This window comes from Oryctolagus cuniculus, chromosome 2, assembly GCF_964237555.1.
Source record: "Oryctolagus cuniculus chromosome 2, mOryCun1.1, whole genome shotgun sequence".
Taxonomy (NCBI): domain Eukaryota; kingdom Metazoa; phylum Chordata; class Mammalia; order Lagomorpha; family Leporidae; genus Oryctolagus; species Oryctolagus cuniculus.
Genome location: NC_091433.1, coordinates 138,978,180 through 138,998,249, shown reverse-complemented (window position 1 = coordinate 138,998,249; position 20,070 = coordinate 138,978,180).

Here is a 20,070-nt window from a genome sequence, read left to right as displayed (position 1 = left end):
TACCCGTGGAAGAACGGAAGAAGCTCCTGGCTCTTGGCTTTGGATCAACCTAGCGTCAGCCTTTGGGGAGTGAACTAGCAGATAGAAGATCTTTCTGTCTCTCTCTGTCTATAACTCTCTCTCTCAAATAAATAAATAAAATCTTAAAAAAAAAATAAAGGTCCTGGCCGGCACCACGGGTCACTAAGCTAATCCTCTGCCTGCGGCACCAGCACCCAGGGTTCTAGTCCCGGATGGGGCACCGGATTCTGTCCCAGTTGCCCCTCTTCCAGGCCAGCCCTCTGCTGTGGCTCGGGAGTGCAGTGGAGGATGGCCCAAGTGCTTGGGCCCTGCACCCGCATGGGAGACCAGGAGAAGCACTTGGCTCCTGGCTTCAGATCAGTGCGGTGCGCCGGCCGCAGTGCGCCAGCCACGGCAGCCATTGGAGGGTGAACCAGGCCGGCGCCGTGGCTCAATAGGCTAATTCTCCACCTTGCGGCGCCGGCACACCAGGTTCTAGTCCCGGTTGGGGCGCCGGATTCTGTCCCGGTTGCCCCTCTTCCAGGCCAGCTCTCTGCTATGGCCAGGGAGTGCAGTGGAGGATGGCCCAGGTGCTTGGGCCCTGCACCCCACGGGAGACCAGGAAAAGCACCTGGATCCTGGCTCCTGCCATCGGATCAGCGCGGTGCGCCGGCTGCAGCGGCGGCCATTGGAGGGTGAACCAACGGCAAAAGGAAGACCTTTCTCTCTCTGTCTCTCTCTCACTGTCCACTCTGCCTGTCAAAAAAAAAAAAAAAAAAAAAAGAGGGTGAACCAACGGCAAAAAGAAAGACCTTTCTCTCTGTCTCTCTCTCTCACTGTCCACTCTGTCAAAAAAATAAAAAAAAGTTCAAAAAAAAAGTTCAAATTAAAGGATGTCAAAGAATTTCACATACATTATGTATAAACATTTGGTATAAAGGTAAGTAAAACATGTTTTCAGCAGCTCAACTAATTAACATAAGCCAAAAATCCAAACTACCTTTGTGTGAAGATAGAGGGAATATGATTGCTGGAATATGTTATGGGACAACTAAATATTTTGTTAGAGAAAGCATAAAAGAGACTTGAGGCTTGTGGATCAATTAATCTGAACTTTAAAGAAAAAATATGGGGAATAATACCATAGCTACATACAAAATATGTCAATATACATAGCAAATGAAAGCAGTTAGGATGATACTTTCAACTACAAGCAATTATAGTAATTGGTAACAAAACTCTGGGAAATATGCTACTTATTTATTATTATATAATTCAAAGAAATTCAGGTTTGCTTGTAGAATTTTCATATTATAATTTAGTTTTGGAAATTTACATTAAAACTTTCAAAGTATAATTCTACACACACTAAATTGGATTTCACTTCACTATAACAACACAGAACTCAGATTCAAGAAATCAAATATTAATTTTTAAGAAAGATTTTATTTTACACAAGCCCTAAAAATGAATAGAGAAAATTATTCAATCAGATCTATTTTTTGTTATCATTAACCTATCTCATTAAGCATTTTTTTTTGACAGGCAGAGTTAGACAGTGAGAGAGAGAGACAGAGAAAAAGGTCTTCCTTCCATTGGTTCACCCCTCAAATGGCCGCTGTGCAGATCCGAAGCCAGGAGCCAGGTGCTTTCTCCTAGTCTCCCATGCAGGTGCAGGGGCCCAAGCACCTGGGCCATCCTCCACTGCCTTCCCAGGCCATAGCAGAGAGCTGGACTGGAAGAGGAGCAACCAGGACTAGAACCCGGCACCCATATGGGATGCCAGCGCCACAGGCGGAGGATTACCAAGTGAGCCAAGGCGCCAGCCCCTTCATGAAGCATTTTTAAAAAATAAACCCAACACCAAATTTAATTAAATCTTTAAAAAAATTGGCACAGCAACTATTCATCAGAAAAATTTTAATCCCATTTTTTTTGTATTAAATATTTAGGCAATGGCCGGAGCTGGACCTATATGAAGCCAGGAGCCAAGAGCCTCTTCTGGGTCTCCCACTCAGGTGCAAGGGCCATAGGACTTGGACCATCTTCTTCTTCTCTCTTTTTATTTTAAAGATTTATCTATTTATTTGAAAGGCAGAATTACGGAGAGGCTTAGGCAGAGAGAGCAGGGTCTTCTATCTGTTGGTTCACTCCCTGGCCGCAAGATAGCTGCAATGGTCGGAGCAGTGCCGACCCAAAGCCAGAAGCCAGGAGCTTCCTCTGGGTCTCCCACGCAGAGAGCTGGATTGGAAGTGGAGCAGCCAAGACTCTAACCTGTGCCCATATGGGATGGTGGCACTGCAGGCAGTGGCTTTACCTGTTACACCCCTTGCTTATTTATGTGAGAGGTAGAGAGTGCTAATGAGAGAGAGAGAGAGAGAGAGAGAGAGAAACAGATGGAGAAAACCTCACAACTTGTTCACGCCCCACAAATTATCCTGGAATGGGAACACAAGCTAGGTTTCCCATGTAGATGGCAGGGACTAACTACTTGAGTCATAACCCACTGCCTCCCAGGTTGGGCACTATCAGGAAGCCAGATTCAGAAGCCTGGACTCCAATATGGGATGTGGGCATCCCAAGGGGTATCTAAACAATAATGTGAAACACCCACTCTGCTTTTTGTTGTTTAAGGATTGGAAGTCCTATTCAAGCTACACAGGATAGTGTGGGTTTAATAATAGAAGCCATGGGATCTGAGAAGCAACTCAAATCAAATTCCAGGGATTACCTACTCTCTTTCTCTTATCAGATTTTGTATTCTCTAAGTCTTGCACTCCACTCATCTTCCTCCACTGCCTATGTTCTTCTACTACATGTGGTTTCTGATTTCACACATGTACAATGCACATTATCTGTTCTTCATCACTCTGGAATAGAGGTTGATGGAGACTTACTTTAACGGTGTGCTTTAGTCACTGTGGTGGGGCAAGGAAAACGGAGAATTGTGCACAGCACTTGATTATAAAACATCTGCCCCAAAATGATGCATGTTACTTCTTTTCACTTTTCACTATCCAAATGAAGGCACATGGCCACAACTAACTCCAGACTAAGCAGGGGAGAGCATAACCTAGCAAATATTTAAGAGGAGAATTGGAATATTTGTGAACAGTCCTTATGATTCCTTCAGCTACATCATTCTGTATTTATGTGAACTTGTAAATGTAGATTAAATTGAAAGTTACAGCCCTGCACCACCCTTTTTAAAAATTAAGACATGTCGGCCGGCACCGCGGCTCACTAGGCTAATCCTCCGCCTTGCGGTGCCAGCACACTGGGTTCTAGTCCCGGTCAGGGCGCCGGATTCTGTCCCGGTTGCCCCTCTTCCAGGCCAGCCCTCTGCTGTGGCCAGGGAATGCAGTGGAGGATGGACCAAGTACTTGGGTCCTGCACCCCATGGGAGACCAGGATAAGTACCTGGCTCCTGCCATCAGATCAGTGCAGTGCGCCGGCCGCAGCGCGCTGGCCGCGGCGGCCATTGGAGGGTGAACCAACGGCAAAGGAAGACCTTTCTCTCTGTCTCTCTCTCTCACTGTCCACTCTGCCTGTCAAAAAAAGAAAAAAAAAAATTAAGACATGTCAGAAAATATTTATCAATATAAAACTTTACAAATGAGTATAAATCTATAATACATATGCATCTTGCTCAATTAAAAGTTCAGATGTTGGGGCTGGCACCGTGACATGGTGTGCTAAGCCTCTGCCTGCTGTTCAGGCATTCCATGTGGGTGCAGCTCAAGTCCCAGATGCTCCTCTTCCAATCCAACTCTCTGCTATGGCGTGGGAAAATAGTAGATGATGGTCCCTGCACCTGCATGGGAGATCTGGAAGATCTGGAAGAATCCTGGCTTCTGGATTCAAATTGGCCCAGCTCTGGCTGTTGTAACCATCTGGGTAGTGAACTAGAGGATGGAAGGCCTTCCTGTCTTCCTCTCTGTGACTCTACCTCTCAAATAAATAAAATCTTTAAAAAAGAAAAGTTCGAATGCATCAGTTTAACAAATTCTCTGTTGAAGTAAAATAGCCTCCTAAATATTAAAATACACACTATATCTAGGGCCGGCACTGTGGCACAGTAGGTTAGTCTTCCGCCTGCAGTGCCGGCATCTCATATGGGTGCTGGTTTGAATCCTGGCTGCTCCACTTCCAGTCCAGCTCTCTGCTATGGCCTGGGAAAGCAGTAGAAGATGGCCCAAGTCCTTGGGCCCCTGCGCCCACATGGGAGACTGGGAAGAAGCACCTGGCTCCTGGCTTTGGATTGGCGCAGCTCTGGCCGTTGCGGCCATTTGGGGAGTGAACCAGCAAAAGGAAGACCTTTCTCTGTCTCTCCCTCTCACTGTCTATAACTCTAACTCTCAAATAAAATAAATAAAAAATCTTTTAAAAAATACTATATCTTATTACAGGTATGTTTAGCAATCTTTGTAACTTTTAGGTCCTTCTCTACCTTTATATTTATGACATTTCTACTAAAAGACATACTTAGTGGTTTAACTTTGAAATAAAATTTTTAGAAGTCTGCTACTCCTTGATCAGGCTTCTGAGTCAGTTTAATTGAAAGGCATCCTGCAATTACTATTTGCAAATATTTATCTTACTCCTGCACAACCAAAATTAACAGAGAAATAAATTCAATGCCAATGCTGTTAAGAATAGAACTGACATTTATTACTCATGATTTTAAAAAATGTGTGTGTTCCTCTATTTATTTTTATTATTATTATTATTTTTAGTATTCATTTATCTGAAAGGCAGAACAACAGAGAGGAGACAGGGATCTTCCATCTGCTGTTTCACTCCCAAATGGCCACAATAGCCAGAGGTGGGCCAGGCTGAAGTAATGAGCCAGGAACTCCTAGATATCCCATGAGTGATGGGAGCCCAAGGATTGTGGCCTGGGGAGCACCCACCAGGCTCATTGCAGGTTCTTCTTTCCACGTACGAGAGAATTCAAAAATGTACTGGAGGGTAGTACTTATTCAGAGCTAAACAAATGCTCAAGAACCAAGTTGTGCTTGAACAGACAGCCAAAAATGCAAAAAGGTTCCACAAAAAGGAAAATCTTTTACCAAGGAAAAGTACTCAACAGTGAGAAGGCCCTCCACCAGCGAAAAAACCCAACCAAGGAAAAGCCTGATCAACAAAGTTAAGGCTTCCCTTCATACCCTCCAGAGGCACAGGGGGTGATGCTCCAGGAAGAGTCCAATAGAATATTCAAAAGAGGGTGGAATTCGGGGGGCAGCTCAAACACTGCCCATTTCTGTGCCCTTTTCAGGCAATATCAGAAGGGTCACAGCAACAGGTACATATTGGGAGTGGACATGTCCCTGATGGTAATTTTATTATAATCACTTAAGGGTCAGGGGATGGGGAGTTCATTGTGGAACTTGCAATGTCCATTACTCTGAAAGGGGCAGCAGCTTCCTGATGCATGGGAGTTGCATCTTGCACAGTGCACAGCAAGTTGTGCATAGAAAAGGTAGGGAGCCAACTGCTGCAGCCATCTAGGGAGAGAACCAGCAGATGGAAGATTACTCTCTCCTCTCTGCCTCTGCCTCTCTCTAGCTCTGCCTTTCAAATAAACAAACAAGTATTAAAAAAAAAGATAAGAAATTCAAATTAAAAAATAAAATGGTAGGGAGCTTAGATGGTGCACAGAAGGGGACTTGTCATGAGGGCTCAGCCAGGCTGTCACTTGGGTCAGCTACAACAGTCCCGTGGCAGGCCGGCTGCATCTGTCAAAATGGGAAGTGCCTGGAGATGTCAATCACTGACATCCGCAGGACCTGTCCAGCTGTAGTTCAGCTGGAACTGTCAGACCTCAGCTTGCCTGGAGCTGTCAGTCATTGATTCACACTGTCATGTGGGTTGGCAAGGAACTGTCAGACTTCAGGTCCTCCCCTAGCTACCTAGATTCTCACAACACAAGTACTTGGGCCATCTTCTACTGCCTTCCCAGGCACATTAGCAGGAAGCTGGATTGGAAATAGAGCAGCTGGGACTTGAACCACCACCCCAGTACGGGTTGCCAGCATTGCAAACAGCAGTTTAACCACTGCACCACAATGTCAACTCCCCTCTGATCTTTAATAAGTAAATGTTATACAGTTAATTTAAATTTATACTAACAAATACATCATTTATCTAATTTACACGTTGAAGTTCTCTGAAGGATTTCATTTGGAAACATTTCCAGTGCTAAAATTAATTTTAAGAACTACTTGTGGGGCCAGCACTGTTGCATAGCAGGTAAGACTGTGACCTGCAGTGCCAGCATTCCATATGGGTGCTGGTTCGAGTCCTGGCTGCTACTCTTCCAATCTAGCTCTCTGCTACAGCCTGGGAAGGCAGTAGAAGATGGCCCAAGTCTTGTGCCCCTGCACCTGTGTTGGAGACCCAGGGGAAGCTCCTGGCTCCTGGCTTCGGATCAGCGCAGCTCTGGCCATTGCAGCCATCTCAGGGATGGACCAGCAGAATGGAAGAACTCTCTCTCTCTCTCTCTCTCTCTCTCTCTCTCTCTAACTCTGCCTTTCAAATCAATAAATAAATCTGTTAAAAAAATAAAAAAGAACTACTTCTGGGGCCAGCACTGTGGCACAGTGGGCTAAGTATAAGGGATGCTGGTTTGTGTCCCAGCTGCTCCTCTTCTAATCCAGTTTTCTGCTATGGCCTGGGAAAGCAAGGGAAGATGGCCCAAGTGCTTGGGCCCCTGCACCCGAGTGGGAGATTCAGAAGAAGCTCCTGGCTCCTGGTTTCAGATCAGCCTAGCTTTGGGCTGTTATGGCCATTTGGGGAGTGAACCAGCAGGTGGAAGACCTTTCTCTCTGTCTCTTCCTCTCTCTGTGACTGTACCTCTCAAATAAATAAATAAATCTTTTTTTTTTAAAGAGCTACTTTTGTAGACCATTTTCTTGATCACAAATCTATTTTGGCATTTATTACGGACTTTTAGGTCTCTCCTATTTTGAAAAATCTTTCAAAAACACAAATGTAATCTCTTGTATCTTCTGATTTTCAGATATTCTCAAGACATTCTGTTTTTTGTGAGGCATCCTAGCAAGGCTTTAAGTGAATAAAATGCTAGAATTTTAAAAGCTATTCATACTACATATTTGTAAATATTGCTTTCACAGATTTAAAGGATACAGCAAGAGTCTATTTTCTGCAGTCGCCTGAACCTTGTCACTTAGCTAACAAAATAAAGCTCTTCTGACTCTACATCAATATCTTCTCAGTCTCTTAACTTTGGTTCTACTGGACAAAATATTGTAGAAACAGCTCTGTTTCTCTTAGAATGCTCAAAAGGTGTAAATATTACTATGACTTAAATGTTTCAATCAAACCAGTGTTCATTTTTGTGGTATCAGGGTATTTGTTGCTTGTACATTGGCTTTATTAGTCAAATCCATTTTAAGAAATTTACTGTTTGATTGTGATTTCACTTTCTCTTTGAGAAAGTGAGCTGAATCCATCATCTCTAGCAAGATCACTTCAGTTCCATAAGATAGTCTAACTTAAAATGGCTTGCATAAATAAAAAAAATTTATCAGCTTAAATAATTGAAAAGTCCATGGATAGACACACAGGATGGGATCATTTTAATTACATGTCTTTGGCTGAGAGGTAATGCTAAGACCTGTATCAGGAAGTCTTTGTGCTGTAACAGAAAATCTAACTACAATAATGAAGAAATTTATGGTTTCATGAGCAAGACTGAAGGCAGTCCATTCAAAGACCAGTAATATTTTTTGAAACCCATCTTTTTCCACTGATCTATATATAATATTCACTTAATGTAAATCAAGTTACCATATACATATAAATCAGTTTCTAGACTGTTATGTTTCAGTCATTCGTTTGTTTTTGATTTTGTTCCTGGGCCATTGCCATTGTGTTTTACTTTTAACTCATTAAGTCTCATTGTTTTATAAATATGGAAACCTATAAAGAATTAAACATACCACCCTGGTAACTTTGCAATAAATATTATATCATCAAAATACTCACAAAATTGAAAATTTGGGACTTAATGGGTAAATATTAATTTATCAGAAGATCTGGTATTTAGTAGAGCAAATATCACTCCTTACTAAGGTGTATCTTTGGTTTCCCATATAAATTCTGCCAAATTTGTTAAGTTAAAAATATTCAGCTGAGATTTCATTTGAAATTAATGTGAATGGATAGTTCAACTCTGTGACACTAATCCTCTTTACAAAATGTAAGCCTTCTATCCAAGAACATGCTATATTTCTCAATATATTTAACTTTTTGTTAAAAGTTTTACAATTTTCTCTATAAGCTCATGCCTAATATCCACAGAATGTTAAATTCTTTCTTGATATTATAAAAGTATCTCTCAACACATCATTTTCCCAACTGTATATAAAATGAAATTTTACACTAATCTTCAGCAAATTCTCTGCTTAAATATAATGATTTGTAGGATTTTTTGAATTTTTCAATGTAGAAAATATCAACAGAAAATAAGTACAATTTTATTTCTTCTCTTTCAATCCTTTAATTCTCATCTATTTCTGTTACCTTATTGTAAAAGTTCTTTTGGGGGGCTGGCATTATGGTGTGGTAACTTAAGCTGTGGCTTGTGATCCCAGTATTCCAAATCTGCTCTTCTTCCAATCTATCTCCCTGCTAATCCACCTGGGAGAGCAGCAGAAGATGGCATGAGTGTTTGGGACCCTGCCACCCATGTGAGGGACCCAGATGGAGTTCCAGGTTCCTGGCTTTGGCTGGGGCTACAGCCATTTGGGTAGTGACCCAGTGAATCAATGATCTCTCGCTCTCACTCTCTCTCTCTCTCTCTCTCTCCCCCTTTCCCTCTCCCTCAGCCTATCTCTCTGCAACTCTGCCTTTCAAATAAATAAATAAATCTTTTTTTTTTTTTAATTTTTTGACAGGCAGAGTGGACAGTGAGAGAGAGAGACAGAGAGAAAGGTCTTCCTTTGCCATTGGGTCACCCTCCAATGGCCGCCGCGGCCGGCGCGCTGCGGCCAGCGCACCGCGCTGATCCGATGGCAGGAGCCAGGAGCCAGGTGCTTTTCCTGGTCTCCCATGGGGTGCAGGGCCCAAGCACCTGGGCCATCCTCCACTGCACTCCCTGGCCACAGCAGAGAGCTGGCCTGGAAGAGGGGCAACCGGGACAGAATCCGGCGCCCCAACCGGGACTAGAACCTGGTGTGCCGGCGCCGCTAGGCGGAGGATTAGCCTACTGAGCCACGGCGCCGGCCAATAAATCTTTTTTAAAATGTTCTTTTACCTGCAACCATTCTGTTCCCTCATGTTAGACGTGTTTCTTATAAATTCTATTCAGGTACATTTTACATATTTTTAATCTAATATGATAATCTATAATTTCAATTGGTGAGTTTAGTCCATTTATTTTTATTGTGGTTAGTGATATATTTGGATTTATTTATTGCATGCTCATTTTATCTTTAAATGTTTTAACAATTAGGTTATTTTCTCTTTACAAATACATTTTCTTTTGCTGCCATCTATTGTATGACATAAATTTTCATATACTTTTTCCTCTACTAAAGAGTAATATATTTTAGACATATTCTTTCAGTGATGTCTTTAACATTAACACTTAAAACTAAAAATTAATAAATTTATCTACCTTGATCTTGAATAAAACAAGAACCCAGGATATTTTTCCTGTGATCATACTACACTGTACATGCTATGACATTAATATTTTATTTTAAATGTATTTATTTTTGAAAGGGAGAGAGACAGATGGAAAGAGACCTTCCAACTGCTGTACCACATGCCTGACCCCACCATTAGTATTTTAGGTGCATATTTTTGTACTCCTCTTGTATCATTATTATTATCCTTGTTTGATATAATTAATGCTAGGTTAGATTTTTCTTATGTACTTGTGGGACCATCAGTCATTTTTTTGTATTCTATTCCTTCCTTATGTGAAGCTTCTTTATTTTTTTTTTTAATTTGACAGAGTTAGACAGTGAGAGAGAGAGACAGAGAGAAAGGTCTTCCTTCCGTTGGTTCACCCCTGAAATGGACGCTACAGCCGGAGCTACGCCAATCCAAGGCCAGGAGCCAGGTGCTTTCTCCTAGTCTCCCATGCGGGTACAGGGGCCCAAGCACTCGGGCCATCATCCACTGCCCTCCCAGGCCACAGCAGAGAGCTGGACTGGAAGAGGAGCAACCGGGACTAGAACCCAGTGCCCATATGGGATGTTGGTGCCACAGGCGGAGGATTAGCCAAGTAAGCCATGGCACCGGCCCCCTATGTGAAGCTTCTTAAATTATGAATTGCATCCTCTAGTTGGCATTTTCAATTTTTAGTCTCTCAAATTTGGTTTAGCTAGGCATAAAATTTTAGATTGGCAAACATTTGCCCCTAGAATTTTGAATACATTATCTTATTGAGTTCTGATTTATATTGCCATAACCAAGAAGTCAGTCCTATCTAATTTTGTTCTGTTGACATGGTGTGTTCAAAGATTTAGACTGACTTATGAAAACACAGGGACCAAATGGCAATATTGTACAATAAGCTTTTTTAAATTTTTAAAATTTATTTTTTTAAGATTTATTTTATTTATTTGAAAGACAGAGTTACACAGAGAAGTCAAGACAGAGAGAGAGGTCTTCCATCCTATGGTTCACTCCCCAGATGGCCGAAACAGTCGGTGCTGTGCCAATCCAAAGCCAGGAGCCAGGAGCTTTTTCCGGGTCTCCCATGTGGGTGCAAGGGCCCAAGGACTTAGGCCATCTTTTACTGCTTCCCCAGGCCATAGCAGAGAGCTGGATTGGAAGAGGAGCAGCTGTGACTAGAACTGGCACTCGTACGGGATGCAGGTGCCACAGGCAGAGGACTTACCTACTGCGCCACAGTGCCGGCCCCTAAAAAAAGCTTTTTTGGGCTACATTTGGATAGGACTGCATGAGAGGGAAAGTCATACATAGCAAGAGACGTTCTAAAGACAGTGGCATGGGGACATCTGCAGAAGGGGAAAGAGCAATGAAATTACCAAAGAAAAGGAGCTAAGATGATGTCACTCAGCAGCAAGTGGGGAATCTGATCAGAAAGCTCTGAAGAGGAGCAATGTTTGTGGTCTTTTAAAGCCATAGGGTTTGCCTAATCTATGGCTAGAAGACACTGAGTGCAGTTTCCCAGGGCATGCCAGGCAGAAATGATATAATTGGCTAAACTATGCTTATTTGGGTTACATTTAAAGCAAATAGATGTGTAGAATTTGAGTTTCACACTAGTGGGCTTTGATCTAATGGTTTTAGTCTGCTGTGAAGAAGTAAACAACATAGGGCCAAAACACAGGGGTCATTTTTAACCCACTTATATAACAATTAGGGAATCTCTCTTTCCTCTCCAGATGCTTTAAAGATCTCCTGTTTACCTTCATTTAGGTGTGAATTGTTTGTGCTTTCATTTTTCTAGCCATTATGTTTCCTGAATTCCCAAGAATACTTCCAACTCAGAGATTTTTGCCTATCTTGGAACTGTAGCTTGAAAAGCATTTTCTCCGGTTATATTTTTGGCTTGTGTCTCAACTGGTCAAAGTCTCAGCTCAAATTACTTTCTCAGAGAAGTACTCCTTGATCTGAACTTCAAACTTTCTATTCTTTACCCTGCTTTATTATTTTTTCATAGAACTTATTGCTACTTGATATATTATTGTTCACCATCTTTCTCCCTCCATCAAGAACAACATATACTCTGCTTATATTCCTAATACATATAATAGTAGCAAATACTTTAATATTTGTGACTTAGTGAATCAGTGGCCACTATTTTTATGCCTTTTTCTTTTAAGCAGATGATTTTTCCCTATGTATATATGTATGTGGTACAAATAGTCTCAGTGTCAGATGAAAATCTATTCCTTAGAACCAATAAGGTAAAATTATTTGAGATTCAAGATCGTCCTTAGCATCAGTTTCCTCTTGTCAAAGATATTTAAAATTTTGCCGGCACCGCGGTTCAATAGGTTAATCCTCCACCTTGCAGTGCCGGCACACCGGGTTCTAGTCCCGGTTAGGGCGCCGGATTCTGTCCCACTTGCCCCTCTTCCAGGCCAGCTCTCTGCTGTGGCCCGGGAGTGCAGCGGAGGATGAGGCTGGCCCAAGTGCTTGGGCCCTGCACCCCATGGGAGACCAGGAAAAGCACCTGGCTCCTGCTTTCGGATCAGTGCGGTACGCCGGCCACAGTGCGCTGGACACGGCGGCCATTGAAGGGTGAACCAACGGCAAAGGAAGACCTTTCTCGCTGTCTCTCTCTCTCACTGTCCACTCTGTCAAAAAAAAAAATTTCAATTTTTTTTATTTCTCATTTTTTGTATTCTTCCTATTCAATCCATTGCCTGGAATCCTAGTGTCTTAACTCTTGCTCCTGGCTCAGACCCCCTCCCTTGAACTTTAAGTAACCTTTAAAAATTATTTAAGTTTAACTTTTCCTTCCTTTAAAGTAAGTGTAAAATTAACTAGTCTTCAATAAGTTTATTTCCATTATTCAAAAATACCACTTTTTAATTTGTTACTATAGGTTCACATAAAGCTAGAATTTTAGTATGTTGCTGATCTCTGTTTTCTCTACAAAACTCTGGTTAAAAGTAACTGACAGGTGAAAATGGCCTCTATCTCCAAACATTGCTCTCTGCTCCAAATTCTCTTTTTGTCCTTGATGTGCTGGCTAGTAATTTCGACCAGAATCTTCTAATTGTATTTTTGAATGGCTTACAGCTAGGAAGCATAATACTGATGTTTCTAGATCTCAGGGCAGACAAGTTGGGAGCCCCTAGACTGGCAGCCTCCAGCTGCTAGCAACCTTCACTAGATCTTTTTGGAAGGTTGCCCGACTACAGCAGAGTCTCCACAGATCGGGTGGATGATAAAAAACATCCAGTTCCACAGACTTCTTATCCAGGGTGAATAGCAGTATTCTCAAGAGCTGGGTCCTAAAGTGGAAATCCAGATGGTAGAATACATCCTTGGCTGTGCTCAGCACATCACAGCCAGCTTGGAGCTCCAGGATGGTACAGCTCTAGTAGCTCTGATATTTCTGATTGTTTGTAGCTGATGTGGACTTTTAATGGCATCCAAAGTAGTTTTGGTACAACTGATAGAATACACACATTTTACAAATTAAGGTTTCATCATTATTTTAATAATTGCTACACATAAGATCAGTTGGATTCAAAAATCTATTTGCCTTATCACATCAAATTTCATCATTGAGGGGCCAGAGTTTTGTCAGGAAGGTAAAACTGCCACCTGTGATGCCAGCATCCCATATGGGAACCAGTTCAAGTCCTGGCTGCCCCACTTCAGATCCAGCTCTCTGCTAAAGGCCTGAGAAAAGGAGTGGAAGATGGCTCAAGTGACCCCTGTTATTCATGTGAGAGCCCTCTTACCTTCAGCTTGGCCAACTAGGTCATTGCAATTATCTGAGGAATGAACCAGCAGAAGGAAGATCTCCCTCTGTTTCTCCCTCTCTCCATAATTCTGACTTTCAAATAAATAAACAACTCTTTTAAAAATCATCATTGCAATTTCATTTTTGAAATTTGAATAAGAAAGGAGGTTGGATTCTTTGAATACAATTTTGATCCTTACACATTTTTGAATAGTTGCCAATAAACGAATTTTAAGAAAATTTTATCATCTATGCAAAGTTTCTCATAAATGGTAACTGTATTGGTTTCCCATAGCTGTTGTAAAAAATTACTGAAAACTGGATGGTATATAAAAACATGTGTTCATTCTCTTATAAATCTGAAATGCATTTCTCCAGGCAAAATTCAGTGTCAGCAGGGCTGTCATACCATTGGATGCTCTAGGTGAGAATCCTTCATTGCCTTTTCTAATTTCTGAAGGCTATCCTTGGCTCAGCATACCTCATAACATCACCTTTTCTCACCCTGCTTCCATCATAACATTGTTTTCTTCCTCTGTCTTTAAATCTCACATTTATACTTTATAGCCATACTTAGTATTACATTTAGGGGGACTGGCATTGTGGCATAGCAGGTTAAGGCACTGCCTGTAATGCCAGTATGCCATATAAGCATCAGTTTGAGACCCACCTGCTCTACTTCTGATCCAGCTTCCTGTTAATGCATCTGAGAAGGGGAAATACCCTCCCCCCACGGCCCTGCCCTGTAACTCTGCCTTTCAAATAAATATTTTTTTGGGGGGGGGACAGGCAGAGTGGACAGTGAGAGAGAGAGACAGAGAGAAAGGTCTTCCTTTCTCCAATGGCCACTGCAGCTGGCGCGCTGCGGCCAGCGCACCGCGCTGATCCGAAGCCAGGAACCAGGTACTCCTCCTGGTCTCCCATGGGGTGCAGGGCCCAAGTACTTGGGCCATCCTCCACTGCACTCCCTGGCCACAGCAGAGAGCTGGCCTGGAAGAGGGGCAAGTGGGACAGAATCCGGCGCCCCGACTGGGACTAGAACCCACTGTGCTGGTGCCACAGATGGAGGATTAGCCTATTGAGCCGCAGCGCTGGCCTCAAATAAATATTTTTTTAAAGATTTATTTACTGCCTTTCAAGTAAATAAACAAATCGTTCTTTTTTTAAAGTTTTATTTATTTATTTACTTGAAAGGCAGAGAGAGAGAGAGAGAGAGAGGGAACGAATTTTCTGTCTGCTGGTTCACTCCCCAAATGGCTGTAATGGCTTGGTGCCAGGAACTCCATATAGGTCTGCCACATGAGTGGCAGGGGCTCAAGTACTTGGGCAACATTTTTCTGCTTTTCCAGGCAATTAGCAAGGAGCTGGATCAGAAGTAGAGTACTGAACCAGGCCTCACGTGGCATGCTGGCGTCACAGGCAGCAGCTTAACCCACTGCGCCACAACAGTGGCCCTATAAATATTTTTTTTTTAAATTACAATTAAGGCCCACTTGAAAAATTCAAGATATTCATATTCTCCCCACCAGAAAATCCATAATCCCACTTGCAAGATTTATGTTACCATATGCTGTAGCATTCACAGGTTAGCCTGAACAGTGACTATTAAGACTTTGAAAAGATTATCATTTGAAAGTCTTGATCAGAAACTGTATAATTATTCAAGCAAAAAACTTGATTAAAACACGTTTTGCTCATGCAATTCAAATTTCTCATTTAAATGTTTGAAAAGATTTTATATCCAAGTCTTATATAAGCCAAATAATTAATATTCCCCATGTTATTTCACATTGTAATTTTCATGATTTAATATATCTAAAAAGAAAATAATTATTTACCAATTTCCAATACAGATGTTTGCAAATTTCCTTTAGGTTACCTCACGATGCTACACAAGTATTACCATTTTCTCTCTAGGTTACGATGAAGCAAAAGTTGGAAAATATAGCTCTACAAGTTTAGGACACCAAGAAAATGGAGAAAAGGGCTGAGGGTGTGAGCGAGCTAAGTCTATATTCACTACAATGGGAAGTCAGAACACAATGCCTCACATCCAGAAAGCAAAGAAATATAATGCAATTTAAACATTTAGAAATATGGAGACTCAGAAGAAAAATGGATGCAAGGTTGGAGTAAAGAGAGGTAGGGCAGGAGAGTACTGCTATTCATTATGGGCATTTTGGTACTACTGTATTTGGATTTCTCTTTAAAGATGAGCATTCTTATTGACTTTTTTTTTTTAAGTCAATTTAAAATAGTACCAGAACTTAATACTTAACAATCCATATTCTTCCTTGTGGTATTTTCTCTATGACATTCCTCCTCTTTTTCACTCTAGAAAGAGAAAACACTGTTACCTTTTATTTTCTAATCGTTTACCTACTGAATGACATATATTTATTTACCCAATTATTTAAGCCTTATCCAAAGAGCAGTCCTGAGGATATCTCTTTAGTATTTAGTTAGAGTTGTGGGTATGAAATGCTTAAAATAAATTTCTTGAAACCAGGTTAGGAAACAGAAATTCTTCATCCCTTCTTTCCCAGTGGTGGCATTGGCAGGAAATTTAATAAGCTAGACCAGAGGCAGAGATATTTGGAAAACCATCAAAAGTCATTTGATGGGATGCACAATAGGAAATCTTTAATATGGTTGAAAAAGAAAAAAAAAGGTTAAATCAAATGCTTTTCTGTTTCACAATTCTCTATGAGACGTTCAAAGTCAACAAGTAACCTCATCATCTATACATATACTACTATAATAAAGCATATATTTATTTTATCTTATGAGTTGAACAAGAGATGTGTCATATCTTAGTTTCCTTTTACTTCTAACTATAATCACATAAGTAATGTTTATTAAAAACGCTGAGAGAATATAGGGTGATTCTTCAGGTTTCTTCCTGAGTCTACCTACCATGGGAATGACTCTCTGCTCCTGTAATCAAGGGGTGGTTGCAGTCAGGAGATAAGAGTCTGGCACACAATTGAGATAAAACAATTTATGGTCATTGTCATTTCTCACCAACACCCTTCTCTGAGAAACACACAGAACATGGGAGACATGAGACAGGACCTGCCTTCAACTTCCAAAGGCAACCCTAGAGGGGAATTATTAATAAACATGAACAAGATAACACCTGTTGTGGTTAAGCTGCATTCTTGTAAGTCTAATAACTTTCAAAATCGCTTAGATGATTGGTTTATCAACTCTAGATATCTGTAATTTTGACTCTTTTTAAAAGTACCTCAATTGTTTGAAATAATTGCTACATTTCTGATAAGTTACATAATGTTCAAACAATTTACTGTGAACAAATGGAAGGGTATGTCATAATTTAAATTCACAGCTTGTTTCAGCAAACTTCCTGATTCATTAACAACAGGGTGTTGGCAACAGGAAAGAATGAAGTCTTTCTCTTCCTTGACTATTTGGAAACTCCATTCATTTCCAGACTACTCATTCATTAGTAGTCTTTTCTCATAGATATAATTTGGTATCTTTTTCTAGCTAACCCTATTCTGTTACCTTTTGACTCAAGTGAAATGCTCCATTGTTAAATCTAGTCAGGAACTGACAACTACTCACTGAGTAACAGTAGCCCCTTTTTCCTCCTTCATGTGGGTGGCCTAGGATTTAGATGGGAACAGATAGGAGCCAATATTGAGTATGGGCAACAATCCAGTGGATAATTGTTGCCTGGTTTCTTGGCTACACATTTTGGGCATGACATAGAACTGTTTATATCTATGACATGTTCCCTCAAACTGTACTGTTTTACTTTCTTGAGTGTAGGGTATGATAAACAAGAAAAAAAATGGAAGACCACACATATTGCTGATCTGTAATACTTACTTCATATTTTAGCAATTTCTAAACTACCACTTAGTAGATAATGCTCATGGTGGGTAGTTAGTAAGGCTCACTGTAAAGTCATCAGTACATTATATTTACTGTTAATTCTTATAATTCCAAAAGTCAATGGAAAATTCATGCCATCTTTTAATTCCATTTTTCCACAAGCTTTTTGAAGCTCCCTCATATTTTGGCCCAGATTCACATTGTAGGTGGAAAAAACTGGAACTTAAAAATCTTTATCCCCAGGTCTAAATTAAATTTTTTCCTAATGGTTCTCAAATACAGAGCAGCATACAAACCTGTGAGTTAGAAAGACTTAGTGGCACTAAACAGTTTATTCAATTTATATTTAGAGTACATGCTATGGGCCAGATGCTGTGCCAAACATTAAATCTAAAAGACATGAAGAAAACATGCTTAGAAACCAGGGCAATAGATATTATTTCCTTATTGTTAATAGAAAGTTCCTGCCTAAAAAAAGGAAAAAAATATGGTGAGGTTGTGATATACTCCAAGACATGAGGCTAGGTAAATCAAACTAAATTTTCTCATGTTTCAATGGGGAAGTAAAAAGAAGGAATGAAGAACATTACAGACAATTTATGTCATCCTTAGAAGGCAGCATATGGTATCAGAGAAATCTTGCTTCTAGACATCTTTAATTCACAATCTCTATCATTCCAACTCCTCATCTCTGTATACAAACTCCTTTCCACTCCTTCATCTTTTTCCTACTTTAGATCTCTCCACCCCAAGTTTCTACAATGGTTTAATCTATAAATCTATGTTAAAGATTTCATTTTTTCAAGAATTTATTTGAGAAGTAGAGTTAGAGAGAAAGGAAGAGACAGAGAGAAATGTCTTCCATCCACTGCTTCACTTACCAAATATCCACAACGGCCAGAGCTAGGCCGGTCAGAAACCAGGAGCCAGGAGCTTCTTTTCGGGTCTCACAGGCAGGTGCAAGGGCCCAAGCACTTGGGCCATTTTCTACTGCTTTCCCAGGCCATAGCACGGGATTGGAAGGAGCAGCCAGGACTAGAACCAGCATCAGCATATCATATGGAAGCCACATCATGCACCTTGAAAGGAAATTCTAAAGTAGTTAAAAGGACTAAAAATACACACAGAAAGAACAGGGTTTTTTAGAGTTTGATATAGGCAATTGCCTTTTAAGCAAGCCATGACTCCATGGCCATCAAGAAACCCATCTCTTTCTCCCTTGTTCCCATAGATAAGTCAAATGATGCATTTCCCAATGGCAAGAGAGAGTGGCAGGCTCTTTTACAAAGAGACCTTTACAAAGTGTTTGAAGGTTCAGAATGTAAATTTAATTCTCTGTGTAAAGGAACTCCATTTTAAAGGGCATTATTCAAAAATACTTGGAACTATGACTTCTAGCATGCTACTTCTCTAAAAATCAGCACTGAATGGTTATAGCTTTAACCATCAAAGATGGGAAGTTACTTATTTTTTGGAATTTCTTGAGGCAGCAAATGTACACCTTTTGGTATCATATTTCAATATTTAATCACTCATAAAGCAAAATGCCATTCTTAGATAATACCCAGTGCTTGCTGCATTTCAAACCCATTTCTTTTCCCTTAATCTGCGAAGGTGGAAAATAACTGATCATTCTTGCTTATGATAAACCTTGCATAATTAAAGACTCATCATTGCTCTTTATCTTTTGCAGGCTAACTGTGTGAGGCCCAGTCTTTAGTGATATTTTATTTTGGTGCTAACGCTGATAAATAAATACTGCTTATTCAATGCTGGAATGATTTCTCCACTGTCCATAAAGAGCACAGAGATTCTGATTAAGATTTCCAGTCTTTAAATGCTCTACTGAACTATAAACATCTAGATTTTAGAAACTTCCCATTTGGGGCAAGTTAGTTTTAGAGCAGAGAGGTTTTTGGGTGTAATCCTTTCAGATTTCACATAAGAAACACCGTACTAATGGCAGACATTTTCTAGTGAGACAAATGATCCCTGGCCTTTGTTATTTGTTCTTAATTAGGTTTCCATGTAAATATGTGGAACTTAAAAAAATTAAAGTTCCCTTGTTTAGACAATGAGTCGTTTAAAAATTCTCAGTGTACCTTGCTTGACTAGTGTTGACCAAAGCCTCAAAACTCTTCTGGAAATATTTGGTTTGTTGCAGACACTTAAGAAACAACGCTGACAATTTTTACTCCTGCCACAGGCCGTCCGAGTCAGGAGGTGTAAGCGTCAAGTCCCAGCAGCAACAAGTGTGACTTTCAGGGCGCTAGGCTGGCTCTCTCGCAGTGCCCAGGGGTCAACGTGCCATCCTGCGCCATCCTCTTTCTTTGAGGACTTCAAGAATCTATCAAAAGGAAAGCATGCTTGAGGGGTAACTTCAGTCAGCTCCACACGGATCAGAAAAATCAATGCCTCTCATGGCACTAGTCACCGAGGCAACGGGGCAGGGGGGAGAGGTTGGTTCTGGGTGCCCTCACTTGACACTTCCTTCGACGCCCTAAGTCTCTGTGCTTGTTGGGCGGCCCCACTGCTTACTCCTTAACTCATCCCAAAGCAAGCGGTGAGCGGGAGTTACTGTCACCGAGGCGCTCACTCCGGGTGGCTGCTGTGGCCAGCTCGGGCTCTATTCGGTGCTACTCAGTCTGTGGTAACAAGGAACATTATTACGGCCCGTAAAAACAAGCACTCGTGCTCAGCTTCTCTCCCTTGCTGCGGGGTCTGAAGCAGACTAGGGGTAACACAGGTGAGACCTCCCCGACCGCTACGCAGCCGCAGGTGCG